The sequence below is a fragment of the Salmo trutta genome, chromosome 10, assembly GCF_901001165.1.
Source record: "Salmo trutta chromosome 10, fSalTru1.1, whole genome shotgun sequence".
Taxonomy (NCBI): domain Eukaryota; kingdom Metazoa; phylum Chordata; class Actinopteri; order Salmoniformes; family Salmonidae; genus Salmo; species Salmo trutta.
In genome coordinates, this window is record NC_042966.1 from 19,061,130 (window position 1) to 19,077,741 (window position 16,612).

General features: G+C 42.4%; 1 protein-coding gene across 4 annotated transcripts in view; it reads left to right on the forward strand.

Moving 5' to 3' along the window:
- Positions 1–16,612, forward strand: part of myocd (myocardin) — a 133,815-nt gene that overhangs the window by 23,518 nt on the left and 93,685 nt on the right. For all 4 annotated transcript variants that reach the window (XM_029764756.1, XM_029764757.1, XM_029764759.1 and 1 more), the window contains exon 3: positions 2,511–2,579. The gene's annotated coding sequence lies outside the window, so the exon portion shown is untranslated. The remainder of the gene's footprint in view (positions 1–2,510; positions 2,580–16,612) is intronic.

Consider the following 16,612-nt stretch of genomic DNA (forward strand, 5'->3'; position numbering starts at 1 on the left):
CATGGGAAAGAATGTGTTTATACCAGATGATAGCAGGCCACAAATTTATTGATATTCCGTAGAAACGATTCTAAAATAATACTCGCGATCGGAACTAAGAATGTTTGATCGCATAGAAAAGTGTGATATATCAAACAATCTTATGAGCGTCAAACACACACCGGTAGTAGAAAACCATTGATAAATACCAAATGTTCTTAGCCTCAATGTTTGGAACACCTGCTCGTTGAACATCTCATTCCAAAATCATGGGCATTAATATGGAGTTGGTCCCCGCTTTGCTGCTATAATAGCCTCCACTCTTCTGGGAAGGCTTTCCACTAGATGTTAGAACATAGCTGAGGAGACTTGCTTCCATTCTCCCACAAGAGCATTAGTGAGGTCGGGTACTGATGTTGGGCGATTAGGCCTGACTCGCAGTCGGCCTTCCAATTCTTCCCAAAGGTGGGGTTGATTGGGTTGAGGTCAGGGCTCCGTGCAGGCCAGTCAATTTCTTCTACACCAATCTTGACAAACCATTTCTGTATGGACCTGGCTTTGTGACCGGGGGTATTGTCATGCTGAAACAGGAAAGGTCCTTCCCCAAACTGTTGCTACAAATTTGGAAGCACAGAATCATCAGAATCGATTCTCTACACTCTGAGTGCTTGTTTTGTCACATAACCTGAAATTAGGCGAAGTATTATAATTTTAGCAACCAGGAAATGGTGGAGCAATTCTTACATATTGCATCTTTAAGTGAGTGGAAGCGTTTTCTGTTCACATAGGTTGAACTAGTTTTGGGATGGTCCTTTTATGGCGATGTGGGTGCCGTCTGTTGCTCCATTCGTATTTTGAACCCTGATGGCAAAAAAAAACCTATAGACTTCAACCTGTTGTGTGATGGAAATTGTATGTAACTGGTCGCTTTGCTAATGATTACATCCAAAACATTGACTCATCGAGGCCTGTGAGATGCCCACTGAAAAGTGCCCGTTGCCAAAAACCAGAGGGTGGATAGCACTTGGATGTGTACCGGAATGGCATGTGTTTGCCTTTCTAAAGTAGGTATTAAATCCTCGCAGAAATCCTATAAGATTGGTTTTGTAAAACGATATCTGATGAGCCAATCTACTTTCTGCAAAACAGTCCCAACTGTCTCTAAAAACATGTTTTCTGCTAAATGCAGCTTATGCCAAATCTGTCAACAGAGCAAGATCAGCCATCTCTCATTTGATTTTACAGTATCTTGTAGAGTATTTCACACGTGCCTCCAATTTAACAAATTACTTCACTTTATGTGGATTATTAGAATAACAAATGCACTGATATGGTCAAATTATATGATATAGCCTTTCAAGATGTGTTGCATGAATTTACAGTGGAAATACAATTAAATCGATTTTAATTTTAATTATTACTCTCACAATTTCACAAATTTTCAACATATACACTGAGTGTACAAAACATTACGAACACTTTTCTAATATTGAGTTGCAACCCCCGTGTGTACATTTATGCACACTCTCAAGCAAACGTTCATATCGAGAAATCTCACAGTTTGCGTGGAAATGATTCACAGAACGTGATGAGTAACAGTCAGTATCTGGTGCGGCCACCACCTACTTACTCATATGTCTCTTCTGCTGTCCTCTCTCTCTCTCTCTCTCTCTCTCTCTCTCTCTCTCTCTCTCTCTCTCTCTCTCTCTCTCTCTCTCTCTCTCTCTCTCTCTCTCTCTCTCTCTCTCTCTCGCAATAAAACAGTCAAATAGACTGAGGGAGTATGCGTAGGTTAATGTGTACCTCCGTGTCTGTGTGCATTTGTGTGTGTGTGTGTGTGTGGAGCTGTCACTACTCACTTTCAAATGTTTTATGAAGCACCAACTAAAAGCAATTAAGTCCAACCAGTTTTCAACAGACAGTCAGGTAGGTTTCTATCCTTCTGAGGCAGTTGGAAAAACTGGCAGAATACTCTCCTGTGTTGTATTTTTGGAACCACCAGGTTGCATAATAAACAGAAACACTCTGTTCTGGATTTCTCAAATCAAGCCTTAGTCCAATAGCTGGACAGTGGCCATGGCCCCCTCTCCCAGTACCTGCTCGGTAATATCGGTGGTGTTGGCGATGCCGGGATTGACATGAATTGTGCGAACATTCTGATCCTCTTATTCTCCTGTGTTTACGGGCAGACTGGCTGATTACATGGATATTTACTTGGCAGCTTGTTGCCTCAGCAGAGAGAGGAACATGTTTACAACCATACCCATGTGATTCAAAGCCTCTGGACTGATGGGAGCTCTCGTCTCCTCTGACTTGTGTAACTGTTCTGGGTTATCAATCACTGTCTGATGTAAACCAACCGTCCACAATACAACAACGATATGATTGGTTCAGATCTCTGAAATACAAAAATAGCCCCTGTCCCTCCCTAGGAAGGAATCCCCTTGATGATTCTGATGATGGCGCATCCAACATAATGCTCTAAATATAATTGTACTAAATGAACATACATTTTAATGTGTTTGTGACAGATTTGAAGACACAACTCTGAGGCACGAATGTACGTAGGTGGAGAATGTCAAGCTACAACCTGTGAACAGGTAAGGTTTTTTGTTGTTGTAATTAAGCCAACAGTAACATTTCACCAAAATAACTGGAAGCCTTGTGCCTTTTATGGTTGAGATGTTTGTTTGAGGCCAAATATTATTTCACACTCAAAGTTGCCAGACACTGTTCAACTGGTGACTGAAATGTAAATGTAAACTGGTGAAAAGTTAAAATGCCTTTATTAATTTGGCATATCTACGCTATAGTATAAAAATAGTCAGTGCTCTGGCACACATACACATTTCTGTGTCACTTTCATCAGAATGTGTCCATGGGTTCAAATCTAGACTCATTTCAATGCTTAAAAACAACACATTCCCCCGTCAGTCAAAGTGATATTTGGCCTGTGTCAAAAAAGCTAGAGAGTGGAATATGAATGTGTGTGCGTGTGTTTGTCCCATGTGTGTGCGCACCCATGCCTTACTGTGTGTGTGTGTGGGTGCGTGTTTGTCCCCTGTGAAAACAAGTAAGTGGAATATGAATAGCCCTCCTCGGTGTCATTCACAGTTTCAGAACTTCATTGAAAACCTTTAGGGACCAGACACATTTCTCTTCAACTTAAAGTGCCAACTTACACCAAGTTCCCATTACATAAAATATTTAAAGGGAATGTTTAATATCAAGTGTTTATTTTATTTCTAACATCAATCATTTTGCATGTTCAACCAAATAATGGAGTTGCTTGAGAACGTGACTAATGTCAATATGATATAACAGCAGCTCGTAGTATGCGATTACGTTTTAGTAGTTGTTTGACATTTACTAAGTTGTGCTTTCTCTGACATCTCACAGACAAGCACATGAGGCCTTGTCCATGTCAGGGTTTTGCGGCAGCAGCCTTGTTTTCAAACCGCTTGGCGTCAGGAGAACTATAACATCTAACTAGCTAGAGTGAAACAGCCCTCTGCTTTTTGTACGTCTATTTTTGTTTGCATTTTTCTCATTCTATTTCCTGGAAAGATGCTTCGCTGTTAAGGTCAGACGGCATGCATTATGAAACACACACACCCACACATACAACCAGGTGATAGGGCAGCTTAGTGTGTGTATCTTCATGTCTGTATTTTGTGTGTATCGTGCTTCTTTATTGTAGCCTGTGTATTAGAGCAGCATACTAGTGTTTTGGGGGGGATCATGGCTTCCATCAAAGCCTCTCCAGGACATGGAGAGGTTAATGTGTTGTCCTAAAAGGGGATTAGCCCATGTGGCACTTCCTTTAGGTCAAAAGTCAACACAGAGGTCAATCTGAGGTCAGGGATCTCATTTTAGTTCCAAGAGCTGTGATATAGTAATGACGCTATATGAGCACACTGCAGCTGCAATGCATAGAAATAGACTGGATTTCTATGCTGAAATGGGCCAACATCTTCATATTTTTACCTTTATTTAACTAGGCAAGTCAGTTAAGAACAAATTCTTATTTTCAATGACGGCCTAGGAACAGTGGGTTAACTGCCTTGTTCTGGGGCAGAACGACAGATTTGTACCTTGTCAGCTCGGGGATTTGAACTTGCAACCTTTCGGTTACTAGCCCAACGCTCTAACCACTAGGCTAATGAGCCTATAATGAGATATCTATTAATGAATAAGAAATTATTGAGAACATCCAGCCATCTTAGTGTCAAACACACTGAGAATAGGAAAGCCTGTGAAAGTTAAAGAGCAATTGCCCTTAAACCAACTTGTCATTTAAAAAAAAACTATGTGGCATCGATATGAGTCAGAAACAGTAAATAGGATCACTTTGGTCATAAAATCAGTGTCGTCCAAAACTGAGTTTGGTGAGATTTGTGGTAGTGACTGCATCACAACATAAATTAAGGTTGGGTTTGTTTCAATCCTGCACACATGCCCACAGCTGGCAGAACACGAGTAATCATCAATTCGAAGTGCAGCTGCACGCAACCCGATTGTAATGCCCGTAGTAAATTTGGGTTGACTTTGAATATCCCTATGGGGCTAGTTAGGGAGCATCGGTAAATTCCACATTGTATGTATATGGGACAATATGTTAAAATTCCAATAGTTAAAAATGTCAGTGACTTTAAAAGCCTCAAACCAAGTTTCAATTGTAAAAATGAATATTTTTAAAGAATTTAATGAGAACTAAAGGTGAAATATTGTTTAATTTACATTGTGTAATTTATTGACGGTCCCTAACTAACCACGGAGATCGGCTATCCAAGTGAAACTAACTTTGCAAGGGCACACACCAACCGGCTGAAGCTAATTTGCAAAATTATTTGTCTAACTCTTCACACCTGCAAACACAAACACGAGACAACCACATCAAACCACACCCCCGAAACCAACTCATGTTTGAATTCAGTCATGGTCTCTAGCATTTCTTAATGAACCAAATCTAAAACTAGGCCAAACCAGGAAGTTCAGCCGCACTTTAAAGGTTTTGTCTGATAATTTTGAAAAATCTTAATATACTCCCAAAGAGAAGGGAAGTGCTTTGTTGTTTGGGAAAATCTTTTTTCTTCCGAGGTTCATAAAAACGTCAGTAAAGCTTGTCAGAACTCTCCTTGACAAGAGTTACTGTAAAAAGCTTTCTGGTCTGAGTTCTCAGTCATATCTGAGATGCTGAAAAGAGATTGACTTGTTTACCATTTCATAGGAGAAATATAGGTGCATATAAATAGGAATGATTTATGGCCTTGCATGAGCTCCTGCGTGGAGAACGGGTCTTTATTTAGGATTAACGATGAAAGCCTAGACTCCACTCAACACAAGCTAAGTAAATATCTGGAACATTTTTGTTCCAGGGAAATATATTATCTATAGCCTACCAGTCACACACATGCACAGAGATACAATACATGTTATAGTTATGATGTTACAGGCAATACAAAATGATGATCTTGGGCACTGCACATATATTAGGAATCTAAAGAGAACTTACATTTTTCCGACCCATGTAATTTACTGGTTCATCTCCAGTCTCTAACCTGTTGCTCTATGAACTCTTGTCTATGGAAAAGATACAAGATACAAGATGTGGATCCTCATAAACATGTGTTATAGCAGGGTAATGAAGATCAGGTGGAAGAGGAAAGCTTTGTACTGTAGAAGACAGTAGAGTTGGATGAGGGTTCTCTCCATAAATTATCCCCAGAGGGGGAAGTCATAGGAGTTCAGAAGAGGAGAGAACAGGGAGTCAGAGCACAGAAACACCTGGAGAGAAGAGAGAAGAGACTGCACTACACACAGTCTGTGTAGTCTAAGTTGTAGTGTTAATTGTCATAGATTAAGATAGGACTAGTCTACTTGCTGGATGTATCGGTTGGTAGGCTATACCTAAAGAGCAATTGATTGTATGAACAGTTTTTTTCATCAGTTTGTGCATTCAGTTTCTATACAGTTTGTTCCCCTGCTAGTGAAAGTGATGGGCTATATTTAGATTCAAAATCACAGTCAGATGTGCAGTAAAGCTGTAAGTGTTGTCACGTTTCATGACCTTTGATTTAGCTCCCACCATGACCTCTGACCTCTAACCTTCAGCGTTTGACCTTGTCGTTATGACCCTCACTTAACTGGACCACATAGATGAAAGGGGGTTTCCACAGTCTCTTGTTTATGGATAATCTTTTCATTTTTCAACTTTCCCCTTTAAAGTGACAAGCTCTTAGGTCCAGATAACAAAAGTTGAAAGGGCTTTGTCATTAAATAGGCCATTTGGCATAGAATCTGTCAATTTCCCCCTTCTTTTTTTATCTGTCCACGCCTCTGGATGATCTTCGTGCGTCAGGGGGTGTCTGGGCGAAACCCTGCCCACCCACGAGGCCCTGCGGGTGGGGAGAATCTGGGGCTGTTGTCTCCCCTCTGGATCTTTTAGTGTTCCCCATGTAAACAGCCTCCCTACAGGCCCAGAGACATGGAAAACTGACTGTTATTATTACAGCAGATGACAAACCCATTCACTTCTGAAGAACTTCAAATTTAGATTGTGAATACTCTCTCTCTTTTTCTCTCTTCCCCTCTCTCTGTACAACACTGAATTATTAGGAGGATTATGAATAACTTTTCAGCAGTGGAAAAAGGGAGTCATGGCCAAAACAGAGTCATCATCATTGAAGTAGAGCACAGCCTGAGAAGACCAGAAAAAGGTGTACCGGTCGCCCTGTCTGTCTGTGTGCTGCGCTTCGGTTCAACGGATGCTCTACTGTCGCTACAACAACCGGACAGTTGACTAATTTTCATGGAATCTCCTCCAGTTTCCTTTTAATAAACGGTCGTTGCATTGTGTAAGTGTTATTGCTTTACCTAACATTGTGTACTTGTTTGCCATCTCGATAATGGGTAGCACCTTCGGTTAGTTGAGGTGTTCTTGGAGGAACCTTTAATGGGTAATTGTAGCAACAGGTTCCTGGAGGAACCCTGGAGTGGAGGCTTTAAGGCTTTAAGATACCTTTTTTTGGCCTCCCGTTAGAGTAAATGTTATTCCTGTTCATCTGTTGTATTGTTATCACATGTTGAACCCTTACTGTTTTGTAGCTTCAAAGAGGCTAACAGAGGTGTATGAGTTCTTCAAGAGCCTATGAAAATCCCAAAGTTTGAATAGTTACCACTTTATTACTATACAGTATGTAATCAGCCATGTTAATAGTATATTAGAATATGTAATATGCATAAATATTCAAGGAAAGTTTACCTTTGTGGTGTACAAACTTAACATGATGAACAGGAATGACATTTACGCTAACGGGTGGCCAAAAATAACTATCTGAAAGCAACGCCTCCAATCTAATATATCGTAGAGGTCTACAATATATTATTAAAAAGGTTCAAAATTGAACCCCTCTCATCACAAAAAGGTTCCGGTTTGAACTATTACACAGGGGTTGCTTGAAGACCCTTTTCAGAGGGTTTCCTCAAGGAACCTTTTTTTTGTACTTTTAACCCTTTTTCTCCCCAATTGTTAATTACAGCCTTGTCCCATCGCTGCAACTCCCATATGGAAGTCGCACTGCTTCTTGACACACTGCTCGGTTAACCTGGAAGCCAGCAGCAACAATGTGTCTGAGGAAACACTGTCCAGCTGCCGACCGAAGTCAGCGTGCAGGCGCCCAACACGGCACAAGGAGTCGCTAAAGGCCGATGGGAGAAGGAAATCCCAGCTGGTCAAACCCTCCCTTAACCCGGATGACACTGGGCAAATTGTGCGGCGCCTAACGGGTCTCCCAGTCAAGGCCGGCTGTGACATAGCCTGGGATCGAACCCGGGTCTGTAGTAACGCCTCAAGCACAGCAATGCAGTGCCTTAGACTGCTGCGCCACTCGGGTGGCTCAAGGAACCTTTTTGAACTGGAAATAAAATAAAATGTTATTTCTCACATGCTTCGTAAACAACAGGTTTAGACTAACAGTGAAATGCTTTCTTACTGGCCCTTCCCAACAATACAGAGAGAAAAAAATAGAACTAATATGAAACATAAAAAATAATAACACTAGAAATAAATGCACAGTGAGTAATGATAACTTTCATTGGGGTTCTTAAGACAAAGTGTCACGTTCGTCATAGGAAGGAGACCAAGGCGCAGCGTGGGTATCGTTCCACATCTTTTATTTTAATGTGAAACTTTGCAAGACAAACAATAAACTAGAAACAAAACACAAACCGTGACGACAGAGGTGCTACATGCACTAACTCAAAATAATCTCCCACAAACACAGGTGGGAAAAACAACTACTTAAATATGATCCCCAATTAGAGACAACGATGACAACGATTGGGGATCATACAAAAACCCCAACATAGAAAAAAGAAACTAGACCCAAACAACATAGAACTAGATAAACCCCCCCAGTCACGCCCTGACCTACTTTACCATAGAAAATAAGAGCTCTCTATGGTCAGGACGTGACACAAAGCTACAGCGCAGTCCTTCCTCGTAGGGGTCTCCTGCTAGTACACACGCACACACACATACACATATACACACATACACTCTTCCTCCCTTCTACCACTGTATTTACCCACCAAAGATAAATGACCATACCATTAGCGAGGTCAATACAGGTATTAAATGTATTCTGTACAGTAGATCCTGTTCAGAAGTTAACAGACAGTTTGACATGGTTCCCATGACAGAGGTCGTCTCTCTGTTGCAGTGGGCGTTCCTTGCCACTGCTCTTTATTTTAGACCCAAAGCTCATGGGAAAGCTATTTCTATCTTCTGTCCTCCCAGGCTCAGAAAACAGCTAGTGCCCGTGCTTTATTAACAGGTGCAATGTGACCAAGGCCCAACGATGTGTTTGTGATTCTCAGCATAGCAACTAAATAATAGTTTTATTTGTGTTGTGTTTTTCGAAAATGACGCTCTAATATAAATACTGACATCATATAACATTTGAATAATACACCACATTTGTTTGCTTCTTTGGAAATTAAAATTGTAAGTAATCCTCAATCATTAAACACACACATCAAAGACATATTGCTAATCTTATAAACATACTTTGATAGGAGGCTGACCTTTTGTATATTGTTTATAAACTGCTAGACTAAACAGAGCGAGAGGGAGAGAGAGAGTGTGATGGGTATTGAGGAGAAAGCAGATGAAGGAGTGAATAAGAGTGTGAGAGGTGGGAGACATAGAAATGTAAGTAAATGAAGTATTTAGGGACAGTGATGTGGGTGTGTAAGAGAAAATATTTGAACCCATCCACACCATCCATAATGACAAAGTGAAAACATGTTTTTCGAAATGTTTGCTAATTTATTGAAATATCTAATTTACTTAAGTATTCACATCCCTGAGTCAATACGTTAGAATCACATTTTGCAGCGATTAGAGCTGCGAGTCTTTCTGGGTAAGTATCTAAGAGCTTTGCACACCAGGATTGTACATATTTGCACCTAATTCTTTTAAAAAATCTTCAAGCTCTGTCAAGTTGGTTGTTGATCATTGCTAGACAACCATTTTCAAGTCTTGCCATATTGGAACATTCAATGTTGTCTTAGTAAGCAAATCCTTGGCCTTGTGTTTTTGGTTATTGTCCTGCCGAAATGTGAATTTGTCTCCCAGTATCTGTTGGAAAGCAGACTGAACCTGGTTTTTCAGTAAGTTTTTGCCTGTGCTTAGCACTATTCCGTTTTCCTTTTTATCCTAAAATACTCCCTAGTCCTTTTTGATGACAAGCATATCCATAACATGATGCATTCACCACCATGCTTGAAAATATGAAGTGTGGTACTCAGTGATGTGTTGTTTTGGATTTGCCTCTAACATTTCTTTACCTTATTCTTTGCAGTTTTACTTTAGTGCCTTATTGCAAACAGGATGCATGCTATAGAATATGTGTATTCTGTACAGGCTTCCTTCTTTTCACTCTGTCATTTAGGTTAGTATTGTGGAGTAACTGCATTGTCTGTAACTGTTTTAAAGTCACCATTGGCGTCATGGTGAAATCCCTGAGCGGTTTCCTTCCTCTGCGCCAACTGAGTTAGGAAGGACGCCTGTATCTTTGTAGTGACTGTGTGTATTAATACACTATCCAAAGTGTAATTAATAACTTCACCTTTCTCAGCGGGATAGTCAGTTTCTGCTTTTGTTTATTTTACTAATATACCAATAGGTGCCCTTCTTTGTGAGGCACTGGAAAACCTCCCTGGTCTTTGTGATTGAATCTGTGTTTTAAATTCACTGCTCGACTGAGGAACCTTACAGATAATTGTATGTGTGGGGTACAGAGATGAGGTAGTCATTCATAAATCATGCTAAACACTATTATTGCACAAAGACTGAGTCCATGCAACTTATTATGTGACTTGTTAAGCAAATTTTTACTTCTAAACGTATTTACTGTATGCTTGCCATAACAAATGGGTTGAATTGACTCATTTATAAAAATGTCTAAAAACATAATTCCACTATTATTGTGTGTAGACCAGTAAAACAACATCTCAATGTAATCCATTTTAAGTTCAGGCTGTAACACAACGAAATGTGGAAAAAGTAAAGGGCTGTTAATACTTTCTGAAGTCACTGTACCTGTATATAGAGAAAGAGATGGAGATGATAGAAAGAGAGAGAGATCTCTGGGAGTAGGGTGACCCTTGTGACTGTCCCTGCCCCTTTCTTTGTGTTTCCCACACAGTCTGACATGGCGAGGTCTAAATCCACGCTAGCACATTCTCATACAGGGCTCCCTCCCGCCTTAATACACGTCTTCTATGACTTATGATTCATAGCTCAGTGAAGGGCTCAGTGTTTGCTTATGATATTACTAAACTGGACGTGGCACATTCACCAAACTGAAAGATCACTCAAAACAAGGAGGAACTTCCCTTCTGACTGGAACAAAGGGTGGATGTGCTGAACATTTCGCTTTCAGATATGACTAGTTATTGGTCGATTGATCAGTAATTGATATTGATACAGTTATCGATATTGATGCTATTATTGTTACTAATATAATACATCACTCTCAGATAAATATAGGAGCATATATGTTGTTAATTTGCACTCGGAACATATACAATGTACATATACAGTACACACATATAGAGTATAGACAATTTGTCATAACTTCAAGCATTTCGTTTGTTATCAGATAATTCCCACAGCCATAAACCCCCCAATACATGTTACATTTAGCGATGGCGATCGTGAAGAGCGATGGTGATCGTGAAGAGGTTCCTGAACGTGTTTTCATCCACTCACTATTAGCATTGTTACATCCATCTTGTACGACAACTGAGAACCACAGTAATTTTGTCCCACAGAGAAGACAGGCAGGATGACGTACACCGTCTTCTGCATTACGGCCTGCTACACCAGATGCGTAACTTTTCCTAGTATGAGATGCTCCTATTCATTTCAATGGAAGCACCAGGTTTGCGAGAGGCTCGCCCTGCTTGAGCGCACAATTAGGCTGTGGTTCTATTTTCAAGATTTCAATAAGTAGCTCACGCCCCGAGAAACACAGGAGGTTGGTGGCACCTTTAATTGGGGAGGACGAGCTCATAGTAATGGCTGGATTGGTATAAATGGAATGGTATTGAACTCATCAAACACATGGTTTTCATTTGTTTAATTCCATTCACTCCATTCAGCAGCCTCCTGTGCTGACAGCAATAGGATAAAGTGACAAAAAGTGACAATTCCAGTATAGCAGAAAAAAAAAAGAGAAACTGCTTTGTCTACACCTTGATGTAATCCTATGTAACAGACATTCAGGGCAGTTTGTGCCCTGGCATTCTAGCATTGGTATCTTGGCATGTTGGCAATGTCCCCATCCTGTGGGTCGGTCTGGGTCTCTTTGTCCCTCAGGACCTCCAGAGAACGCTGGTCTGCCTTGTTTCCCATCTGATGGTCCACAAACAGACACGACGGGCCGGGTACAGCAGCAGAGCAGCCAATAGCCAGAGATTGTCCCTACAGCTGCTGCTAAGTACATCAGGGTCTCTTACTACAGGCTGGCTGGATGGAATCTACACACACACACACACACACACACACACACACACAAACACACACACACACACACACACACACACACACACACACACACACACACACACACACACACACACACACACACACACACACACACACACGCAGGGACACACACAGAGTCTTTCTATGGGATTTCCCCTCAGTCCAGTCCAGCTACCCTCCCCCTCTCCACCCCATACCCCCTATATGGCCTCTTGTTTTGGACTGGTCCCAGAGGCATTTTGTTTAGGTTTTTTTTAGGGTCGCCACTCAATCCCACAGTGAGAGACTCTCCTCTACTGTAGCTCTGCCGTCAACCAATAGAAGCATGTAAACAGACAGTGTGAAGGGTCACGTGGAGTGAGTTGTTGAACGGCAGATAGATTTAAGGGGACGATATTTAACGAGGTGATTCATGTGTCCCTAGTCTCTTGTACCCCTATGACCCATTTTCTTGATGGGAACAGGCCGATGGGATTTCCCATACTACAACCGTCTATGGGATAAGATAAGGGAATACTAATGTCCCTTATCAACCTCAATCTTTTCCAGTCTCGATACTTCACCCCCTTGTCTCATTTGTGTGGCCCTGTTAAGCTTTTTATATATGATCTCTCGTGTTTCTCTCATGAATTATATAATATGAACATTCAACAGTACAGTAACTCCAGCACAGTCAGAATAGGGGATAGGTCTATATTTCTGTGTTTTGCAGGCCATAGCTGGAAAGGTTCGGCATAGCTTCAGAGCCTCTGTGACTCATACATCAACATCAGAATCAGACAACTTTGCCACGCAGCAAATTGTAGCACAAATCACAGCAGCGTGTCATTAGTGCAAATCAGTGGTTAACCACTGGGTCCAAGGGACTCCTCTGAGCGCACACACACACAAACACACACACACACACACACACACACACACTGGAACCCTTCACTGTGTTTCTGGTCCAACTAGACTCCTGAAGAGGGGAGAGAGAGGGAAAGAGCGAGAAAAACCAGCTAGCTGAGAGAGAGGAAGGTATGTGGGTACAGGAACACGGTGTGATTCCTCACTCTGCTCCCTGACTCCTGCTCCGCTCCAGCCCTACTGGCTCCCTTGCTCTGTGGCTCTGTGTTTCCGGGGATCTGGGGATGGGAGTAGAGTGGGATATGGGATACACTGTTCCCAACCCAGGATCCGGGGCAGGAAACCTCCCCTGCATTTCTTGGCCATCCTGGCCGATCCGTGTGTCTGGCATGGAGGCCCCCCCTCCTTCCTCCCCACCTCCATTCCTCCATATCTGGCCCCCATCCTCTCATCTGTGTCAGAAAACACGTCTAGTCTTTGTCGTCAGGTCCTGACCTGACCAGTGTTTTCACCCCTCAAGCATGGAGACAGTGATTAGGCCAAGAAGAGATGGAAAGGGAGGAAATATACAGAGAAAGAAAGAAGGAGAGAACCAGAGAGAGCGAAAGAGAGAAACCGAGAGACACGGAGAGAAATCCTAACATTGGACCTAACTTACTCATCAGTCTCGGCTAGCTTGCAGGAGATGGCCAATCTTAACTTTCTTTCGGAACAGAGTGTGCTGTGGTATGCTTGCCTGATGGTCAGTCAGTCCCCATAAGAAAGCTGTGTAGAACACTCTAGATACTAGATAACGTATGAATGTTCTTACCGTAGAGCAAAGAGGGGATTTCAGAAATTGGGATTTCTGTTCTTCATTCCCACGTGAACATGAGCAGTGTCTCAGACACGCGTCATACTCACCCAGTAGAGGACAGGAGTTACAGTAGAGGTCACAGTAGAGGTCACAGTGATAGTAACGTACAGTATGTGCTCCCCCACACAAATGCATTCAGGTCAGAGTCAGATCAACTTATTTGTTTGACCAAATGTCCTCATAAAACCTAATCTTGGTAACAAACTCACCGAAAACCCATAGGATTACTTTGAACGTTGTTGAAACATGTCATTTTCTCATTTATTTGCTGAGTTTCAAGTGTGAGACAAGTTGTTAAATCAAATACAATTGCCCGAACTTTGGATATCTACGTGAATTAAATGTATACTTCATTTATTTTATTTGAGGTAGGCAACATTTAAGAGAGGGTTCAATCTCCTAATTGAGTTAGGAACATCTATGTGAGAATGTTATTAATTGACTACAGCTCAGCGTTCAACACAATAGTGCCCTCAAAGCTCATCACTAAGCTAAGGACCCTGGGGTTAAACACCTCTCTCTGCAACTGGATCCTGGACTTCCTGACGGGGCGCACCCAGGTGGTAAAGGGTAGGAAACAACACATCCACCACACTGATTCTCAACACAGGGGCCCCTCAGGGGTGCGTGCTCAGTCCCCTCCTGTACTCCCTGTTCACTCATGACTGCATGGCCAGGCACGACTCCAACACCATCATTAAGTTTGCCGATGACACAACAGTGGTAGGCCTGATCACAGACAACGACTAGACAGCCTATAGGGAGGAGGTCAGAGACCTGGTTGTGTAGTTTCCAGGACAACAACCTCTCCCTCAACATGATCAAGACAAAGGAGATGATTGTGAACTACAGGAAAAGGAGGACCGAGCACTCCCCCATTCTTATCGACAGGGCTGTAGTGGAACAGGTTGAGAGCTTCAAGTTCCTTGGTGTTCACATCATCAACAAACTATCATGGTCCAAACACACTAAGACAGTTGTGAAGAGGGCAGGACAAAGCCTATTCCCCATCAGGCGACTGAAAAGATTTGGCATGGGTCCTCAGATCCTCAAAAGGTTCTACAGCTGCACCATCGAGAGCATCCTGACTGATTGCATCACTCCCTGGTATGGCAACTGCTCGGCCTCCGACCGCAAGGCGCTACAGAGGGTAGTGCGTACGGCCCAGTACATCACTGGAGCCAAGCCTTCTGCCATCCTGGACCTCTATATCAGGCAGTGACAGAGGAAGGCCCTAAAAATTGTCAAAGTCTCCAGCCACCCTAGCCATAGACTGTTCTCTCTGCTACCGCACGGCAATCGGTACTGGAGCGCCAAGTCGAGGTCCAAAAGGCTTCTTAACAGCTTCTACCCCCAAGCCATAAGACTCCTGAATAGCTAATCAAAGGGCTACCCAGACCCCTCATTTACACTGCTGCTACTCTCTGTTTATCATCTATGCATAGTCACTTTAACTCTACCTACATGTACATATTACCTCAATTACCTCGAACATTGACTCTGTACCGGTACCCCATGTATATAGTCTCACTTGTTATTTTACTGCTGCTGCTGCTGTTTAATTATTTGTTACATTTATTTTCTATTTTACATTTTTTACTTATGTATTTTTTACCTAACACTTTCTTTTTCTTAACTTAAAGCATTGTTAGTTAAGGGCTTGTAAAGTAAGCATTTCACTGAAAGGTCTACACCTGTTGTATTCGGCACATGTGTCAAATAAAATGTCATATAATTTTATTTTAGTTTTTTTTCCCGGACACAACTCCGGTAACATTCAATAATTTCTAGCCTTCATAAAGTCTAGCCTTTGACTTCCTCGTAGGCAGCCAAAGTACAGTACCTCAGCCTTACCTCAGTGGCCAATCAGTATCCATTGGGCTCTTTATGTTTTGAGACCCACACAAGTTGACAGTTGTAGTCACATGTAGAGCAATACAAGCTGACTAGTCACATCCGCTGGAAACGTTACCTTCTAGTACCTATTGCCTTTTACATTATTGACACTGACGTAAGGCATGTAGAATGACTAAACCTAGCTAGAGGTTGTGGTCTAAGGACATAACAAGGCCTGAGGAATGGGAAGGGAAATTAAAGGACAGGTTAGGTACCGGGAGAGGACTGGAGAATTCTAGTAGAGGGTTGGGGAGGGAGCCTGGGAGGAATTGAGGGGAAAGAGCCAGGGGGAGATATGCCTGGAGGGAGAGAACCTGAAGGGGAGAGTGAGTAGAAGATCTAGGGGGGAAAACCAGGGAAAAGAGTGGGGAAATCCGTGGGAAAGGGGGAGAGCCAGGAGAGAAAAGAACAAGAGGGAGAGAACCTGAGGGGGGTGTCTGTCTGTGGAGAATCCTCGGGGGCACGGTGCGGATTAGAGAGGACAACTCTGGCCGAAAGCCGCGGAGCGTGTGCAGCATAATTGAATTTCACGCTCGCTGCCTCCTTCTGAAGTTGTGTAGCAAAGCAGTCATTTGAAAAGAAAGCTATTAGTCAGGGGCTCTGCCAGGCCCCGGCCTGCTGCGCTCCGCCCGTTATAGGAAATCAGGGATTACTGCGGCAACAGCCATCACCGTGCTCCGTCAAAACATAGTCGTTGTGACGAGGGAAGGGAGCGAAGGGACAAGCAACCGTATGGAGTAATAATAATATACATGGGTTTCCTTTATTCTATAGCCGTGATAAACATACAGAACTAAACGCTATCTCCTTTGAGCAATTTCTTTGTCGTATTTGATTCCTTCTCTCTGTCCTTGGGATGAAGGTTGAGGGTTAAGGTCTTAATTGTGTTTTGCATGCTATGTTTACATGTCAAACGATGGGAAAAGAGGGAGCTTCGAGCCAAGTCTCAAAACCCCAAAAAAGTAAACACACACGCGTAC